The sequence below is a fragment of the Hyaena hyaena genome, unplaced genomic scaffold (genome assembly GCF_003009895.1).
Source record: "Hyaena hyaena isolate Hyena2069 unplaced genomic scaffold, ASM300989v1 scaffold_496, whole genome shotgun sequence".
Lineage (NCBI taxonomy): Eukaryota > Metazoa > Chordata > Mammalia > Carnivora > Hyaenidae > Hyaena > Hyaena hyaena.
In genome coordinates this window covers 1,295,969-1,304,362 of record NW_024081127.1, presented here as the reverse complement: position 1 = coordinate 1,304,362, position 8,394 = coordinate 1,295,969, and the positions used below count along the sequence as shown (strand labels likewise).

At 37.5% G+C, this 8,394-nt stretch overlaps 1 pseudogene; it reads right to left on the bottom strand.

Annotated features, from left to right (window-relative positions):
* Window positions 1–4,355: 4,355 nt before the first annotated feature.
* LOC120246935 lies at window positions 4,356–4,697 on the bottom strand (annotated as a pseudogene).
* Between the last annotated feature and the right edge of the window lie 3,697 nt (window positions 4,698–8,394).

The window sequence follows — 8,394 nt, the reverse complement described above, 5'->3', positions numbered from 1 at the left end:
AAGGATAGTGGTAGCTCCATTTTATACCGACACTCCCAATCTTTGCCCTCTGCAGTACTTTTTCTGGTCTTCCATATGTTTCTCCTTACCCTCAAAATGGGGTAAGGGGAAACAAGTCTTAATTAATAAGACTTGTTTTATTTTTTTTTATTTTTTAATGAAGTAAAATTGACACACAATACTCTATTGGATTCAGATGTATATCATAGTGATTCAGTATTCTTTACACATTACAGAATGATCCCTATGATAGATCTAATTACCATCTGTCATCATACAAAGTTATTACAACATTACTGACTGTATTCCTCACGTTGTACATTAGGTCCCCATGACTTATGTATTTTATAACTGGAAATTTGTACCTTTTAATCCCCTTCATCTACTTTTAATACATACCTCTTTTTTTCTATTGTGGTAAAATGTACCTAACTTAAAATTTACCATTTTAAACACTTTTACATGTATCCGTCAGTGGCATTAAATTCATTCCCATTTTTGTTCAACCACAATCAATCTCTGAAATTTTCCATTACCCCAAATTGAAAGACTCTGTGCCTTTTAACCAGTAACTCCAAATTCCACTCTTTCTCCAGCCTCTGGTAACTTCTACTCTACTTTCTATATTTTTGAATTTGATTATTCCAGGTACCTCATATAAGTAGAATCACATGATGCTTCCTTTTGAGTCCAACTTATTCACTTAGCCTAATGTCTTTAAGGTCCATCCGTGTTTGTAGCATATGTCAGAATTTTCTTCCTTTTTAAGGCTGAATAATACTCTATTGTATGTTTATACTGCATTTTGTTTATCCACTCATCTGTTGATAAACATTTGGGTTGTTTCCATTTTTTGGCTAGTGTTAATAATGCAACCATAAACATTAGTGCGAAAGGTTTTCCTTTTATGCATGTGATTTGGGTATCTACAAAATATATATCTTTTGGCATTTATGCAAATAGACAAGATAGGAGAAATCTAATGCTTCATATTACTAGGGTGCTATTCCTGGTGAGATTTTTAAAGTATTTTGTGAGTATCAATTATACTTAAGAAGACTGTATAATTTATCATTCAAACCAGGATGATAATAAAAATAGTCTGATTAATATTTACCCAGAGAAAATAGGCATAAATCAGAAGTGTCTCAAGCGAGCCAGGCCATATGGTCATCTCATCTTTTGAAAGGTAGTTGCACAAATAGAATCTTTATAGTGATTGGCAAATGTGAAATGGAATTATTTTACTTAATCACATTGGAAAGTGAAGTCTATTGGGAGCTATGTTGATAATCTTAAAACACTAGGATTCTGTTTAGTGAAATATAGTCAAATTCATCGGTTTTATCTGATTTAACCACTTATCAATCATTGTTACTTGAGGCAGTGGTGGTTATTAATAGAGTTGACATCAAACAGATATGTCTAGGTGTCTCTTGTTTTCCATTACTAACACTTTTGTCAACAGTCAACCCAAATACTCCATGAAAGAAAATAACTGAACACAGTAAAAAATAATTTGTACTTTGGGTTCTTCTCATTCTCACATGAGCACAGCTAACCAATGCACATAGTAAGGGTCTAATAATTGTTTCTAAAAGTAATGAATAATGTCTGGCTCTCGTGACTTCTCCCATCATTCATCAGAAGCAGAAATCCAGACCCTCCAGTGATCCATTGATCCTGGTAGCCATTCAGGTTCCCCAACTCCTTCCCCTCTAAATGTTCAAAGTATACGGAGGGAGTTCAAAGTATATCTATATGATGACCCTTCCAGTCAAATGTAAATAGGATAATCAAATCCAGCGAACTTTAATTACATTTTTTGATAAATGATACAGATAAATGGGAACTTTTTTTAAAGATAGGTGGAATATTGTTTAAAGTATAAAGTCTTTGGGGCGCCTGGGTGGCTTAGCCGGTTGAGCGTCCAACTTTCGCTTAGGTCATGATCTCGCGGTTCGTGGGTTCGAGCCCCGCGTCGGGCTCTGTGCTGACTGCCAGCTCGGAGCCTGGAGCCTGTTTCAGTCTGTGACTCCCTCTCTCTCTGACCCTCCCCTGCTCGCGCTGTCTCTTTCTCTCTCCTAAAAATAAATAAAAAACATTAAAAAAAAATTAAAAAAAAAATAAAGTATAAAGTCTTTATCTGAATAAAGTTAAAGTTAAGACTGTTTGTTGGGGGTAATGGAAAGTATTAAGTGTTATAATGGAAAGTATTAAGTATTATTGTTCCTAATAAAAGGAAATAATCTTTTTTTCATAAATAATACAGGCATTTTATTTTTTTATTTTTTTGAAGATAAATAAAAGGAAATAACCTTGATAAGTTAATATAAATGGAAAAGCCAACTTAGATTTCTAAAAATTTTGAACTTCAGAATCTTTTTTTTCTTTTTTTTTTATAAAACATTTTTTTTTATTTATTATTTCTAGGAGAGGGAGAGAGACAGCGTGAGCAGGGGAGGGTCAGAGAGAGGGAGTCACAGACTGAAACAGGCTCCAGGCTCCGAGCTGGCAGTCAGCACAGAGCCCGACGCGGGGCTCAAACCCATGAACGTGAGATCATGACCTAAGCGAAAGTCGGACGCTTAACCGACAAAGCCACCCAGGCGCCCCTGAACTTCAGAATCTAATTAAGATATGAAGTTTTAAAAATGTTTTCATATAGACACCACTACTGGATAAAGACAGGAGAAAATTGTGAATTGTCATTTTCAATCTATTAGTAAGTAGATAAATTTATAATTAATAAATCGCTTATTATGTATAATAGTTATTATATATAAGATGATATAGCTATCTTTGCTTTGTGATATGCCACATTTATACCTAAGGTGAGTTTTTTTTACTAAAGCTTTTTCACAAAGACAAGGGCCACGATAATTAAGTGTTGCTAAGTCTCTCATATTATAAGATGATCTCTAAATAACATTATTTTTAACAAACTAGTTTAAGCAACATTGCAAGTAGTAGTCAAGTAAATATTTGTACATCATGGTCACTTTATACTGGGACATACACAATATATTAACTTTCTTAGAATTTTTTTATTTTATAAGTATTTCAAGTTATTGTTTGACCTAATCTCCAAATTATCCCTTTTTATGAAATTAATTGAGATATACAGTGCCAACCATAATTTCATCTGAATATAAATGTATGTATATGTTTCCAAAGAGTTATCTATCAGTTATTATCAATGAGGACCTTAGAGCTATATTAGAAAAACGTATAGCTGGAATTTAACACTGCAATCTCACTTGCTCTCAGGAGAACACCATCTATTTCAAATCTGTGTCACAAACTCCAAGCGACTGGGGGAGTAGAAGTGATGGACAGAAATACAGCTTTCCAAGAAAGTCAAATCAGATGCATTATTACATCTAAGGACGAGGAAAAGCTTATGGATTTTAGAATTTTTTTTAAGTTTATTTATTTATTTATTTTGAGAGAGACAGTGAGTTGTGGAGGTCCAGAGAGAAGGAGAGAATCCCAGGCAGGCTCCACGCGGCCAGTGCAGAGCTCGGTGTGGGGCTCAACCCCACAAAAATGTGAGATCATGACCTGAGCCGAAACCAAGAGTCAGACCCTTAACCAACTGAGCCACGCAGGCACCCCAAGAATATTTTTTAAGTTTATTTGTTTATTGAGAGAGAGAGACAGAGAAAGAGAGCACACAAGTAGGGTAGAGGCAGAAGAGAGGGAGGGAGGGAGGGAGGGAGAGAGAGAGAGGGAGAGAGAGAGAGAGAGAGAGAGAGAGAATCCCAAGCATGCTCCACACTGTCTGCACAGAGCCTGAGGCAGGCCTCGAACTCATGAACCCTGAGATCATGATTTGAGCCGAAAGTAAGAGTCAGACACTTAACTGACTGAGCCACCTACGTGCCCCAAAGCCTATGGGTTCTTGAAAAATGACTTTTTTTTGCCACCACCATACAAATCTCACAAACAGATGTGTGACAAATCAGCTGACTTAAAAGAATAGAGGCTACATCTTAGAAAATTTCAACTGCAAACAGTTGACCCTTTCCGTTGAGGTTCAGCGGCAAAGTTGGCATAGTCCAGAAGCCCAAGATTGGGTTTGCAAATACAGTGTACTTTACAGAAACTCAACATTATAAACAGCAGGCACCTCCCACCCCGCTGGGCCCCCTCCCTCCCTCCTCCTCACTCCCCATCCAGTCCAGCTGGGGGCAGACCATGCAATGCAGACAGTGAATGGCCGAGGCGGCCCTACTGCTTTGCAGGGAGATCCAGGAGAGATGGAGCCTGCGGGCGCCGTGTGCTGCTTGCCCTGCACGTGCCCTCGCCCTCCCGCTGCACAGGCCGCCAGAGTCCCGCCTACACTGCACCAGTTAAATGGATCCAGCCCGGTTCTTTAATTCCTTCATGTCATCCCCCTCCTCTTCCTTTATCTTGGTGGGGTTTGATGGTAAGGTTATAGAGGGAACATTTGGCAGAGGGACTGTTTAAGGTCCACTGACGTCCGGAGAGCCCTGGTCTGGCTTCTCCTGTCGTGGCTCTTCTAATTCCGCCATGAATTCATCATTACTCAATTGTTCTCCAGGCCGTACCGACTTTGAAATAGCTCCCTTTACAAATTCTTGCTGGTCACAGATACCCTGTGTTAACTCTTCAACTTTACCAATGTCCATGTTGTCATGGGCAGACCTCATGGCCTTGGTGGCATAGCCCATGATCCTGAGCATGTTGGCACTGGCTGCTCCAGGGTCTCTCTGACACCCCGTGGTTGAGGATGTGCCCTTGATCTTTGCCAGGGCTCTCCACGCCTCTTCTTCTTCTTCTTCTTTTTTTTTTAAATTTTTTAGCATTTATTCAGTTTTGAGAGACAGAGAATGAGTGGGGAAGGGTTAGAGAGAGAGAGAGAGACACAGAATCTGAAATAGGCTGAGCCATCAGCACAGAGCCTGATGTGGGGCTCGAACCCACAAACTGTGAGATCATGACCTGAGCTGAAGTCGGATCTTAACCGACTGAGCCACCCAGGCGCCCCTCTCCACGCCTCTTCTTGTGCTTGTCTTCGGTGCACTGCTTCTGTCTGTCTCTCTCTGTCTCTTATATATAGAATATGTATTTATATAATGGAAAATGTACGCATATAAAAGTTTCTCAGCTTCTAAATCATACTTAGTGCTAAAAACATTTGTGTACCACAGAGATGATGACAATTTGACTCATGAGAAAGTCAGCTGAAGAAAATAAACAGTTTTTAAAACTCAACTTATAAATAAATTGTGCAGTGATCCAGCCACGCAGGCATACATTTAAAATTATTTTTCTCAAAACTGCTAATAGCCTTTGAAGTTCAATTTAATAAATATAAAATTATCAAGACTAACCAGCCCTAAAAACTTGGTGCAAAAAAACAAACAAAACCAGATTGTCATCTAAAATAAAATTTTATTATACTTGCTTTGCCTGAGTTACTATTTTGGAAAATCAAAGATAGTGGGAATCATTTATTCACAGACAGCCTATATACTAAAATTTTATAAAGTTTCCTGTAATGACTTCCATTTTGGAGATAAGAAACTGGTTCAGAGAGGTTCAATAACTTATTCAAGGTCAGGATATCCTAGGTGGTGTAGACAGAACTCCATTGTTGTTAGTTTGACCTTAGAACTCAGTGTTTGCTCTACCTCATATTGTCTACTTAAAAGAATGGCTAAATTTCCTTTAAAAACTGAAACATTAAAAAAAAGTTTTTGTCCAAGGTTTTGAGGCAGAATGGTATGCTGTAAACCACAAAACATATCACAGGAATCAGAAGAGCTTGTCCAATTTGAGTTTTGCTGATTATTAGCAGGATAGATGATTTACCTCTCTGTAGCACTTAACATCTAGTACTGCTTGTCCAGCTTCTCTAAGTTATTCTCATGTAAGTAAGCATCAGATAAGATAATGTCCAACTGTAGCATTTTCAAAATCTCAAGGACTTTCAAAGGAGCTAGGAGTTCTTAATGCAAATAGAACTTACTGCACCACACTGAAAATGAACGGCTGTTCGTATCTTCTTTGCTATGACCTACTTCATCGTGGAACAAAATATCTAGTAGGTCATATCTGAGCTTTTCATGGCATTGGATCATGGTCATCTCATATACAGTATTCAGGGTTTATGGAAGATCTTGTTAACATTTTTTACTTTATTAAAGGTACACAATTCTTTATCTAAAATGCTCAGAATGGGGTATCTTTCAGAATTCAGAACTTTTCAGGTTTTAGAAACGTATTATGATATGTCAACTATAGTTTTCATAAAAACTCCACTCCCAGTGGAGTCTGAGACAGAATTCCATAATCCAACACATTAGTATTTGTGCAGAGTAATAGATCAGAGCTCTCACAAGGTGGACAAAGGCTATAAATAGTTTCTTGCCAGGTCAGGTCAGGTTTTGCTGCCAAATGAGGGATTGCTAATATTACAAAAAACTTCATCTTCAGACTTCAGACATGTGGATAATGGATGAAAAGATTATTATCTTTACTTTTAGAATTATAAAAACAACCCAATACATTTTAGAAGTTTTAGAAAATGCAGAGGAGCTCCTGGCTGGCTCAGTCAGTAGAGCACACAGCTCTTGATCTTGGAGTTGTGAGTTCAAGCCCCACCTTGGGGGTAGAGATTACATAAAAAATAAATTTAAAATTTTTAAGGAAAAGAAAATGCAGAAAAAATAAAGAAAAGAAAAAGGCACTCACATATGAGAGAATGTCTTCTAGCCGCCAACGTCTATCCTTTCACACAACTGAGACTGTACAATACATATCATCTTATAGTTCACTTAATTCTTTTAATAGCATGGATATTCTAAAGGGTCTTCTTAAAACAGACCAAAAAAAAAAACAAAACAAAAAAAAACAACGAAGGGAAAGGACAGCAGAGCTGGAAGAGGGAACTCTGCAAGGCAATGACGGAAGATATAGAAGGCTGTTGGTATAACAGTCTCAGAGGTTTTTGTAAAGAAGAGCTCCTGAACTAGAGTCTAGATCAATTTTTAATGTTATAAAGGATATGATAAAATATGGATTTTTAAAATACATATAATAAAACCCTCAAACTCCATGTATGACATCTTTCCAGTCTGCTTGCTTTCTTTGGTTCTCTTGCCAAGGAGAACCCAGTTCCTCATTTGAGTGTACGTTGTCCTATCCGTGTGGGTTGAAAAAGCAAATGTTACCTTAGGATTTTCAAGCGTGTGGTCTTTTTTCTTTTATAGGATTTATATTTGCTAATTTTAATGTTTACCATGAGAAAATGTCTATACTGTCATCTCTGGAAGAAACTCTGAATATTTAAAGCATCCTAGAAGTCTCGAATGCTTTTCCTGCCTGGGGTTAGATAGCTTCATTTAAGTGAAAAAGCCATGCTTCAAAAGTTACGAGATCCACTATTCTGCATGCCTTTCCAGGATCATACGGTGCTGTGTTTACAAATGCTTTTTGAGATTCTAAGTGAGTGAAACAAACCTAAGTTTAGAAGCCAGGCTTACTCTATAGTCTGTAGTCTATTAAATGCGTCTGACTTCGAGAATGTCAACCTGCTGTATTTTGCTCCATAGCTGTATTTGACTGGAAGCATTAACAAATGGGGAAGGCATAAAATATTTAGAACCCATGAAGCACTCAGGACTGTCAAAATGATCTATTTCACATACATGGCGGTATGCTGGGGCTTTTAGGTAAGATTTGTCCATTTATGTCAGATATAGCTACAGTTCCTATTTTCTTCGATTTCATTGAGTTCCATCATAAAACTAACAATAAACTTTGAAATGCACTTAGGTTCTGTTTTTCTTTTCTTTTCTTTTCTAGCCTTTGGATCATGTGTACATGGTGGAGAGAGGTACAATTATGTCTTCAGAGTGAGGGAGTTTTAAGTATTAAAATATTGAGAGGTATGTTTATAGTTTAGAGAAAAAACAATCCCCAAGTGTCCCCCACCTGCTCCCTTTACTTCTTGGTGAGTTTATGCATTATTGACCTGACAGAAAAACTTGTCTCTATTGAAATTTAACAAGCCATATTAAGACACTGCATGACATAGACCGCAAGGAAAGCCACCACACGTGGTCCTTCCTTACTGGGTTTGCGATCTGTCAGGAGTGGATATAAATGGCTTTGACTGAAGTGAGCCTTAGCGACAAGATCGATGTGTGTCCACAATATCACAAACCAGACCCCAGGGAAAAGCAAAATAATGTATTTTTAATTTCAATATTCTTTATATTGAAGTTGCTAGTGAGTTTTAATGCCTATTTATTGTTTAATTTTTCCCTGTACTTTGGAGGGAGGTGGTAATTATATAGTGTTTTTGGTGACTGATTTGCTCTTCTCAGTCTTTTTTTTTTTAGTCATTTCTTGCACTCCACC